Consider the following 12,769-nt stretch of genomic DNA (forward strand, 5'->3'; position numbering starts at 1 on the left):
ATATGTAACACATAAACAAACGACAACCACTGAATTGCAGGCTCATGACTTGGGACATGCAGATACTTACATAATGTGCGGGGTTAAACATGTTAGCGGGAACCCAACCCTCCCCCTAACCTGGGACAGTGGTATAACAGTTCAACATAAGAACGAACTATAAAAATCAGTTGAAAAAGGCTTAACTCATCAGATGGACAAAAATACAAGTGGACGTGGACGGGTACTTGTACATCCCGACAAAAAAGACACTAGAAACAGATCTGAGAGTACTCGCAGTTATCTGACTGCTAATTCAAAGCCACTAACAACTAAAAAAAAATCATGCATCTAAGACTAAAATAAACTAAACTAGTGCCCATTTAAAAAAGTAAGATTATTTTTTTAGTCTAGGTTTCTAATAAAATAAACTCATCATAGATACCAGGATTAAAATCTTATATTTACGCCAGAAGCGCGTTTCGTCTACAAAAGACTCATTAGTGACGCTCGAATCAAAATATGTTTTAAAGGCCAAATAAAGTACGAAGTTGAAGAGCATTGAGGACCAAAAATTCCTAAAAGTATTGCCAAAATAAATCTAAGGTAATCTATTCATGAGATGGAAAAGCCTTATTTTTTTTCAAAAATTCAAATTATTGTTAACAGTTATTTTAATTATGAATATATCAATGATAACTCAAGTCAGCACAGAAGTGCTGATTACTGGGCTGGTGATACCCTCGGGGAAATAAATCTCCACCAGCAGTGGCATCGATCCAGTGGTTGACAATAAACCCATCATAGATACTAGGATTAAAATTTAATATATTTACACCAGACGCGCGTTTCATTTGCTAAAGACTCATCAGTGACGCTCGAATCAAAAAATGTTATAAAGGACAAATAAAGTACGAAGTTGAAGAGTATTGAGGACCAAAAATTCCTAAAAGTATTGCCAAATACATATAAGGTAATCAACTCCTGGGGCAGAAAAGCCTTATTTTTTCAAAAATTCAAAGTTTTGTTAACAATTAATTTATCATCATGAACATACCAATGATAACTCAAGTCAACTCAGAAGTGCTGACTATTGGGCTGGTGATACACTCGGAAAAAATAAATCTCCATTAGCAATGACATTGACCCAGTGGTTGCAAATAAACTCATCATATATACCAGGATTGAAATTTAATATTTACACAAGACGCGGGTTTCGTCTACAAAAGACTCATCAGTGACGCTCAAATCAAAAAATATGGAACGCCGGAACTGTCTTATAGTGTAAATATTTAATTTGTTTTGTCGATTTGCCTTTACGTCCTGTCATTTCTTCTTTATGTTATGTGCAGATGCCTTTATTTCCTGACACGGGATCTCTTTGTTATGTAAAATTAGCAATTAGTTTGGTCAAACAATTGTATGATATGTCATTACTAAACTTTGTTGTGTAAAATATGCATTACATTATGCTGTAACTACTATATATGCTGTGAATACTTCGAAACTTACGATCAACCACCTATACATTCTCTCATATTTTATCTATGCTGTGTCTATTCTTCTTTTACGTAAGTCAGTTAATAATTGCATCCTGTCTCAAGTGTGATTGTTATGTCAAATGTTCTAAAGCTTTTGTTTTGATACACCTTTGTTCTATGCAAATCTCATGATATTATAGTCTTTTGGCGTTATGTTGTGTTTATACATATATATCTGCGGTGAAACACAATACATCATGGTATAATTCATATGCGTTTTGCCGAACAGTTGATACTCTCTGTGAGCATTCATTACGTCATGTGCAAATGCCTTTTACATTATGTGCAAACAGCTAATACGTTTTGTGCAAACCTCGTTTACCTTATGTGCAAACATCGTTTACCTTATGTGCAAACATCGTTTACCTTATGTGCAAACACCTATTACGTTATGTACAAATACCTATTAAGTTATGTCTAAAAACTACATCATTATGTGCAAACACTATTACGTTATGTGCAAATACCTATTACATTATGTGCAAACACCATGTAAGTTATGTGCAAATGCCTATTACATTATGTCCAAACATCTATTACGTTATGTGCAAACACCTATTACGTTATGGCCAAACACCTATATTACGTTATGTGCAAACACCTATTACGTTCTGGTAAACGCTTTTTTGACACAGATTAAAACAAAACGCATCAATGATATGCATTTTGAAAATGAAGAAAATTAAAAGTTTGACCTTTCTAACAAACTGTGGATTTTTATATTAATTATATTGATTGGTGTAAAAATGCTATATACATACAATGTATCTAGTTTTATGGGAAATTATTTTGCTCTACTTAAAGAGTGTGCGTTATGCATCCATGCTTCAAAAATTTGTTTACTTTTCTTGTTGAAAATTGTAACAAATATATAGACACGACTTTAGTTTTCAAGAGGTGCAACCGAAAGGAACAATACGATATAAAAAGGAAGATGTGGTACGAATGCCAATGTGACAACTCTTCACAAGAGACCAGGATGATTTGCTATTACCCTCCCAGTAGGGTTTTCATCTAGCGAGAAACGTGTACTAGATTAATGCTACAAATGTAATGACGTCTCCCACGATTCATGTAGCAGCTAAGGAAACAAACGTTTAAGATTTTATTTTCATTTATTTCTTTAACAGTTGTGAATATTATTCTGAATAACCTTCCTAAGACTTATTGTTTCCTCCGTCCCTAACAAGGCGTGTTAAGACGGTGGGTGTCCTGAAAGGGGGTGGTCAGATGACCCGCCCCTCTAATCTGACAATTTTTTTAAAACTAACAAGGAAGTTGGAAAAATTTGATTTGATTTTGGATCAGACAGGTAGAAGGGTGCAACAAAAAGCTGCATTTTCTCAAAAACATCTATTTTTTTCATATTAAAAACTGCATCCTGTAATCTACAAAAATGACGCATACACATAATATTTTTTTTAATGAAAGGGTTATCAGCCTTGTTTCACTTTCGCTGGCCATACTCGAAATTAAATCCCGCAACTTCACTGGTATTAAAGAGATAATAGTAACTGCAATTACGATTATCCCAATATGGCGACGGTAGATATAGGTAAAATCTTTACACTCGTTTTTCTTAAATGTAGCATGTTTTTGTCAATAGTTACTCAGCTGCAAGGTTTATCTATACCATTACATCATATTTGAATCGTTACGGTACACTGGCATTGTCTAAGAGCTGTGAAAATAGCCCTTGAAAAATTCGGGATGATAATCGTAACTCTATGATATTTTTCTTCTTTGATAATCGTAATTTTCTTTATATGATAATAGTAACTGAAACATAATAAATGTGTCTTTCAGCATTTCAATGGTATTTTGTGTGTTAAAAATGTAAATGCCCAGTTAAACGATGACATTAACGCATATAAAAATAAATGAAGAAACTTACAGGTTAATATCTAGGATAAATTTACCTATATATCTCTAATTGATGAGAAAAATGATGGATTAGCTATATCCCATATTCCAAAAGTGCAATCCTTTCAATTTATTGCTCAAAATGAAAGTCACGTATACCACATTTTCATATGTCAAAAAAGATATATGCCTGTTTCATTGATTTCAGAAAGGCATTTGATACTATTAACAGAGATGCCCTCTTTTACTAATTGTCTTATTACAACATAGATGGTCCCTTTTTTTAGTATAATGAAAGATATGTATAAAGAGGTTTTGTACTTGGTAAAGATCTCGGAAGGTATCACTGATTTTTTTAATTCCTCAGTTGGGGTAAAACAAGGGTGTATTTTAAGCCCTACATTATTTTCTTTATATATTAATGATTTACCATCTATTTTTGACTCAACATGTGAACCACCCAAGTTAAATGATAATGATATATCATATCTGTTATACGCTGATGATTTAGTTCTTATCAATAAATTCAGCCGTCCATATTTTTCCTTTGGATTCACTTTTTTCTATTTTATACTGATATATGATTTTAAAAATTAAATTCAAATGTTTTGATCAAATTCCCATGTATTTTAGGACGTTTCTTTAAACAGTGTGGATGGTAAAGGATCTAGAATAGTTACCAGTTTATTGTTACTATTGTTTATTGTCACTTTTGTTTTTTGTTACTTTTGTTTATTGTTACTTTTGTTTATTGTTACTTTTATTTTTTGTTTTTATTAGCCTTACTTATAGTCTTACGAAGCATTTGACAGACGAAAAAAAAACACACAAATATGTATATTGATAAATTACATCAAAGGGCCAAACATGTAGATTATCACAGTCGGAACTGGTTTAATTACAAAGATTTTTATAGATTTTAAAACAAATATTTTGTGCTTCAGAAAAATGCATGAAAATTAGGAAAGGCTAATTTATGTTTTCATTTAATAGAAAAGTACTAATTATATGGCAAGTATGCAAATACAAAAATGTTCCTTGTTTAGTACCTTCAATATTTTTCTCTACAATATCTTCCATGCATATGTATGCAGCATACTTTTCATATACCGAGTATTTATGAATTTTTAATAAGTTTGTTTCTAATTTTGCGGAATATGCGTTATTTTATTCTCATCTTTGCAGTCATTCTTTGAATAAGTATTTCTTGTAAGAAAATTTAAAGCTACATCAATTTTATTTTTCTATTTTCGGGCTTTTGGCCAAACTATAAAAGAACACAAATCCATGTTTGTCAATGAACTCCACGTTACTTAATTTCATAATACACAAAGAATCCCATTTAGGGCCAAACATTCTCTAGTCTTATATAGCATTGAATGTTTTAAGGATGTCATATTATCATAATTCAAAATTGAATTTGTGTTGTTTATAGTTTATATCTGAGATACTGAAATTTCAGTGACAGTCATGAAGTAGCTAATATGAATAAAAAGATGTGGTATGTTTGCCAATGAGACAACTTTCCACAAGAGACCAACATGACTCAGAAATTTAAAAATATAGGTCACCGTACGGTCTTCAACAATGAACAAAGCCCATACCGCATAGTCAGCTATAAAAAAAAATGACACTGTAAAACACTTTTCAAAGTTATCCCTTGTTCATCATAACTTTTAAGTTGTGATATCATCCATGAAAAATGATCGAAGTGACATGAAAACTGTAGCCACTAATTTCTCGTCAAACGGTTTTTGACGAATACTAAATGTCTTTCATACTTCGTTATGGCATAATAGGGTATGTTCTAGAATTAAATCAGCAGTGGCTTCCCGGGGGCAGAAATAGCACATATAACCACCTACAATAAAATAATTTAAACAATATTAACTATATTTACTATTTACTTCAGGATAAATTATTTTTTTGTTTACTGTCTTAATCAGAAATCTGATGTAAGGTGACACATGCGTGTCGCCTGACAATTATTGTCATGTATCATAATTTCCATCGCTCATTCACATATTTTGTGGCATACCTAGTTTAATAAATTTCTGTATATTAACAAAGTTCGTGTTTTCCCATTTCCAAATGTCTTGAAGCTTGTTCACCCTTCCAATTTTATAATATACTAGTATGTAGCTGTTTTCATAAGAACAATTAATTATATATGCATAAAAAGAAATGTCATAAGATGTTGGGACGTTTCGTAAATAATTCATCGCCATAATTTCATAATATGCTATCAGATATACGTTTTTAGTGTCAATATCAATAAAACAGTTTCCAGTTACGATTATCTTTTTTATTTTTAAATACCATAATTACGATTATCTTTTTTCCGAGTTACGATTATCATCCCGAATTTTTCAACGGCTATTTTCAAAGCGCTTAGACAATTCCAGTGCACCGTTACGATTCAAATATGATGAAATGGTATAGATAAACCTTGCAGCTGAGTAACTATTGACAAAAACATGCTACAATTAAGAAAAATGAGTGTAAAGATTTTACCTATATCTACCGTCGCCATATTGGGATAATCGTAATTGCAGTTACGATTATCTCTTTAATACCAGTGAACTTGAAACTCCAGATAATGACTTTCATTTATCCGTATTTGGTCCGATAACTTTTCGAACCGTGTCATCAAGAACGATACAAAAAAATACATATGATAGTAAATTGAAATGTTTTCTTCTATTATTTCTTTTATAAGTGATATGCATATCGTTTATTTTGTTGTCTATAAGAATAAATAAATAATTTCGTTGCTAAAATGGTCATCATAACATAATTTTCCCTTTGAATTTCAGAAAAAACCTGACTATCTATAAAAAAAAGATGTGGTGTGAATGCCAATGAGACAATTCTCCACGAGAGAACAAATGACAAAGAAATAAATAACAATAGATCTTATTATGGCCTTTAACAAAAAACCCATACCGCATAGTCATCTAATCTTTTTATTTTTCTACCCAATTTAATTTTTCACCAGTTTTAAAAAAATGGTTACAGTTAAGTAATTCGCTTTTATCCTGCAATTAGCTAGTTATTGTATACAAATAACAGATAAACAACATTTTTTTTGCTTTGTTTGTACATGTACAAATAAATTTTCCTGCTACCCGTTTCCATGTTGATCAATCGGTAATATGGATATTTCTTTCTGGGTAATAGTTCATTTTGGGTTTTCTTCGAGTCCGCGTTTCAATAATTATAAAAAAAAGACAATGGTTAAGATTTAAACAACTTATGCTCAAATACCAGGTGTAAATTGTAAACAATATATGTACATTGTCAGAAATATAAAATGTATTAGTTCTCGCTGCGAAACAGGAGAAAATTCGGTAAGCCTCGCTTTTCGTCCTGTTTCTAAAGCTCGTACAAATAAATTTCACGTTTACCGACAAAGTACACATTATTCCACAGTTGTTAATATGAATTTATCTTTTTGTTCAATATTTCAACGAATATAGTCGTATGATTCAATGAATATTATTGCGAAATATACGGTATAAACGGTAAGCTTCGATGCGTTTAGTTATGAACGCGAATGGTTCGATAAATATAGCTAAATACACAATTAAGCCAAATGTTCATAAAAGGGATTTGCTGCACATCATTATTTTGAGAAATCTTATGTTAAACAATATAAAATTTCATACAAATATATTCTTTTGGATCTAATGTTATCATTCTAAAATATGTTTTGACAGTTTCCGTTAAATATTGCCATTTTTAGATATATCGGTCCCCCTTTTCTCGGCTACTGTTAAAGCGAGACGTTTTTTTTTTATTATGATAGCTAGAGAGGCATGAAGTTCATATGATTCAATCCAAATTATCCTCAAAGTGCGGTAAAAATCTTGAATTGATGCAATTACTTCGCCTTGAAATCGACGGAACATATTTAGTCAAAATTCTTATAAATTAAGAAAGTTCACTTGTCATGTTTTGTATTGTTGGAATTTCGGAACCCTCTTATTTATCCGTTTAAAGCACCATGAAACAATTGCCAGCTAACTCCCAGTTTTCAAAAATCTTTAAATGTGCAGTATGTCATTGATACAATTTGAGTTCACAAAATGAATCAAGATAAAATAAGAATAATAAGACATTTGTAAAGAATATAAAACCCTTGTTATTTTTTATTAGTTTCAGGGCCGTAACTAAATTGAGGCAAATGAGGCAAATGCCTCATGTTGGAAATTTCAAAAAAAAAAAAAAAAAAAAGAACTGAAACAAAAGATTGTCTTCATATCAAATTGTTTTCACGGAAAGTGTCTTGCAAGACGCAAGTTCTCTTAACTCTCAGATGTCGCCCTTGCATGTTTATCGTGGTCCATGTTTCTATTTTATTTTTAGTTTTCAGATTTGATGGTCTATTGTTTTTACTTCTGTGTCCCGAGTTTGTCTTTTGTTCATTTATCGTCCTACTTTAAAACTATAAAGATATAGGAAGATGTGGTGTAAGTGCCAATGAGACAACTCTCCATCCAAATAGTCTGAGTGTTGATTTTCATTTGTAAACGTGTGGTTTTGCAATTTTGCATGTCCACCAATGTTCAGACATTGTACGAGAAAATATTTTAAGAATGTTAACGATGCTACTGGACACAGAAAACTATATTCGTTTCTGCGTGGAGAATTGAACTTGATATCAAAGAATACAAAACTGGCTCTTTTTGTTGTAGATAAAACTAGATAGCTGACATAGTTTAAATTAAAGTAAGACCACCAATTTCCTGGTATCAAATCATCTATAAAACATCAATGTATTGCCATATGATCTTTTACATTAAAGGGTTAAACTTGCATTAAGTCGTGTTCAGACCCTTTAACAGAAATAAAAGAAGATGGAGTAAATGTGCACGGGACCTAATCTCACACAAAGTTAATGCATAGTAAAAATACAAATGATCAATGGTCAAAGTTTTTATTCTTGTTCTTCATCTTGATAGTTTCTGGAGGGTCTTCAACAATAAAAGAATCATTAATACCGTAAAACAAGGTCAAGGTGATCCTTAGTGTCGACTTAAGCAGTACTAGTACTTAAAATATACCACTGCACTGTCACTATATATAAATCTAGTCACAAAAAAATCACCAAAGTCTAAGAACAATACGAGACAAAGAACAGACAGACAGATGCGATTTTAATGATTGTGAGAATTACGATTTTTGATTTATCCTTCATATCGGTCTACTTTTAATGTTGTCCCCGTAAGACCCGTAAAAGTCTTAAATTACAATGAATCTATGTTTTTCCTTTGAGACCAGAATATTGTCAAAAAAAAAGCGCTAAAAAAAATTGCGTTTCAATGTAAGAAAGAGTCCGGGAAACGCTCAGAAGGCACGATTTTTCTTTATTTTTCTCAGAGCTTCTGGGGCCTTGAGCGGCCACCAGACCCCTCGCCAAAAACAATTTCGCCTCGCTAAGCTCGGCGAATATATTTTGCCTCACTATTAAAAGAGGCTAGTCTGAGTTTTTGAGAACATCTTTATGTTAAAGATATTAATCAAAGTACTGAAGTACTGAACATCGGATGACCGCAAGTTCTAGTGGACGGTCACAAGCACTTGTCTCAGAAAACCAAATCACATCTCTTTACCTGTAAGTGACGTGATAATTTCAACCTCTTCGTAGAAGTGATACAAATCAGCAAACTCTGTTTTTTTTTTGTTATACATTATTTTAATATTTGTAAATTACAGTTTATAATTTTTATCCATTTGTATATCAGTCTATTGCACTATATTAATTATAGTGCTGTGCAAGTGCATGGTGGACACTCTTCTGTACTAATTCGATTTTTCTGATAGATTGAATTTGAGTGGGCATTCATATTTTCCAGCAAAACATTCAATGTCCCACGCAGAGAGAGTTAGCAAAGACAGATAACTCTGCATGGGAGATGCAAACGTTTGTGACCAAGGAAAAATTCAGCTTCGTTTATTATTTTGGACTTTAATTTAAAATTCTCAAATTTGATATTTTAGACTTTAATTCTCTGTGTTTTATAATTCATATTATTTTATAATTTTGTTTCTATTTACATTTCGTATCCAGGACTTAAAATCAACATGCTTTGCTATGCATTTAATTCTCAGTTTGGACATTGAGTGACATGTTATACTCTGTTAGCTAATTAGTGACATTTTACCTTTTTCATAATGTATGTTCTTAATTGTCTTTTTGTTTGTTGTTGGTATAAGCAAATTCTTTTTATACATATAAGACAGTAAATTATGATCTAATTTATCAAAAAGTATCTAAATACGTTATTGTGAATAATCTAAGAATTTCACTACTTCAGTTTGCTCCGTACTTATAAGCCAATTTAAAAGTTCGTTTATTATTGGGAACGGCAAATATTTGCCTCTACCTAGAGTGCTTCGATCTAAAATAATTGCCGTATTTGTCCTATTAGAATCGAAATAATTCATGAGGGCCCGAATATATCGTGATTTTACCATGGTTTGTCCCTTTATGCCGATATTTTACCCCTCGCTATCACTCAAGGTAAAATACTTGTCATAACCAGGGCCAGCCCGTGGTAAAATCACGATATATTCAAGCCCCCATGAATTGTTTCTTAAATACCCTACAATACGTAAGCAATAAACTGTACAAATAAAGGAAACATCGATTTCATAGTTACTTCCGCAAATTGCTGTCGATTCATAATAACAGTTGTTTAAACTTTTCAAAGTTTTACAAACCATCTTTTATGTTAATAGTATGAAATTCAAAACAGTGTAGCTGTGGCCATTGATTGACCCATCAAAATCATTCATTGACTGGGACAATTTACGTGAACGTTTGTCTGTAACAACCACTGTTCATGACGTACCTACGATAGACATTTAAACTGTGGGGTCAACAAAGGTTTCTTAACGCCTTTAATTATAAAATAATTCGAAAAATTAATCAGGAATAACCTTTGTGTTTTGATTTATATAATTGATATAAATCAAAATATCGTGTTATTTCTGATTAATTTTTCGAATTACTTTATTTAGGTGTTGAGAACCTTTGGTGACCCCATAGTTTAAGTGTCTTTAAAAAGTACATAGTGAGCATTGGTCGTTACATACAAACGTTCACCTAAATTGTCCCAGTCAATGAATGATTTTGATGTGTCAATCAATGGCCACAGCTACACTGTTTTGAATTTCATACTAAATAAATATTAAAATATACTTACACAATATCAGAGAACTTATTATTATAATTGGAAACATCTTTCACAATTGAATATGTTTTGAGTAAGTAATTAGCTGAAAAATCACATGTACAACACGTTTCCGTCCTCCTATGCTGTTGAATTAACGGAAACTGATCACTTTAGGAGATAACAAAAAAACTGTACAATCGTGTAGCCTTTTCAATAGTCGTCTGGCGCGAAAAGGACGATAACTCAATTTTAGAATTTAATATTTTTGGAGACGGTCAATTTCCGGGCTTGATCATCCCGATTTTTTCTTTGGCCGTTGACAACAGAATTATTGCTGCATTCTTTGACAATAAGGTATATTTAAGAAGGCAGTATTATCAATGTATTATCGTGGTATCAATATATGTTAAAAATGTTAGATACCTGAATTATTTGTAATTTTGGCAAGGACAATTCATCACGTCCCCTGAAAACATGATTTTGTAAAATATCACTTATCGGCATCTCCGGGCGGCAAGCCAGATTAATTTCCTGATAATCTTTACTACAGCATTCTGATTGTTATTAATTGCTACATATTACCGCTTTTTTGTAAATCGATGTTTGTTTACATTATCAACAAATGTGAGTAACATTCTAGGTCGAGTTGTCGTTCGTGGTGTATAGTTTGTTCCAAACCATTGTTTGTTTCTGGTACAGGTTGGCAGTTGTTTATCAACAATAAAGTTGTTGCAACATAAACACATGTTATTTTCAGTGTGTATGTGTGTTTTTTCTTTCTTTCTAATTAGTTATGATTGTTTATAAAAACAAAATGTTTTTAAATTCATTTGGAAGACAGGATTGTCATGTAATTGTTATTTCCCTTGTTTAAAAATAGAAATTGCGTGTTTCTATATTTAACGATTTGCATGACACTATTTAGTACATATTTGTTAAATAATATAGATATTGCTGTTTTGAATTCATTGTTAAAGAGAATTATTTATGTTCTAAAATTCAATATTTGCATCGTTGCTTATCATTTATAACCTTTGTTGAAAGACTTAATCATTTTAGATAAGATGTTTGAAAATATTGTTGGTTACAAAGGAGTAGGTCCGGTAAGGGCTGATTTTGGCCCCAAATTTAAGTTTCATCTAACGAGATAGTTAGGACGCTTTTTAAACATTTAAGTGTCTATTTTTATTGATTCGATTAGTTTATGCTAAAGATTTTAACTGATTCAGTCATTAAAAACACTCCGATTGAAGCTTAAATATGAAAAATCTATAAAATATGCCAAAAAACGTCACTTTTCAGATGGTTTTCGTCAAAAATGAAAGTGGCCGCATCCGTGTTCATCCTCAACCTTTATATATGTTATGTATTATCATCAAATACAACTTACATTTCAATATTATGAATGAACACGAATGCGGCCACTTTCATTTAAGACGGAAACCGTCTAAAATTTAACTAAAATGCTATAATTGTGAAGATTTCAGTAATTTAGCATGACTTTATGATGCTAGTACACGATATATGTGCATTGTATTGTCAAAAAACAGCACATATTTATGTAGCAGAAGCATTCTACTTTCCAAAAAATAGCTAAAAGATTACATTTTCACAATTTTGCAAAACTGCTTAATTGTGGGGCCAAAAAGGGGTCTTACTGAACCTACTCCTTTCCTTCTGTTGTTTGATTGAAAGCAGTCAATGGCGCTTTTAAAGGACTGCGTAACGCTAATACTGTATATGGTTGGTAACAACATTGAATGATTGAGATGTTTATGAACTGACATTCAGTCCGACCATGGGAAGCTGTGCTCTGCCGGATGCGTGCTCAATTATTGGAGTCATTCAATGCTACATTTCTCTACTTTAGGTCTACATAATAAAAATTGTACTTATTGAAAAAAAATATATATTGTTTTCATTTATTTTATTTAGATAGCGCTATCACATTCGGCATCCATCGTATTTAAATACATTCTCAGGATTTTTAATAAAGTTTACTTTGCGAGCACAAAGTGAGGAATTAATTATAAAACAATTTGGTAAAGCAAAACAAATATCTAAAAGATGTTTTAAAAATAGACTATAGTGGATGAGCTACCCCTTCGTGTAACAAGATTTATCTCTCCTGGGATTTAAACACATTGAGATTGAGATTGAATTGTTTCCCTTTGATAACAACCAGTTCCAAAGCAAGATTATTTG

At 31.7% G+C, this 12,769-nt stretch overlaps 1 protein-coding gene across 1 annotated transcript in view; it reads right to left on the minus strand.

The window, feature by feature from the left end:
- LOC139516107 (dual serine/threonine and tyrosine protein kinase-like) overlaps nt 1–10,787 on the minus strand; it is a 162,217-nt gene extending 151,430 nt beyond the window's left edge. Inside the window, exon 1 of the mRNA XM_071305960.1 lies at nt 10,595–10,787. The gene's annotated coding sequence lies outside the window, so the exon portion shown is untranslated. The remainder of the gene's footprint in view (nt 1–10,594) is intronic.
- Between the last annotated feature and the right edge of the window lie 1,982 nt (nt 10,788–12,769).

The sequence above is a fragment of the Mytilus edulis genome, chromosome 3 (genome assembly GCF_963676685.1).
Source record: "Mytilus edulis chromosome 3, xbMytEdul2.2, whole genome shotgun sequence".
Classification (NCBI taxonomy): domain Eukaryota; kingdom Metazoa; phylum Mollusca; class Bivalvia; order Mytilida; family Mytilidae; genus Mytilus; species Mytilus edulis.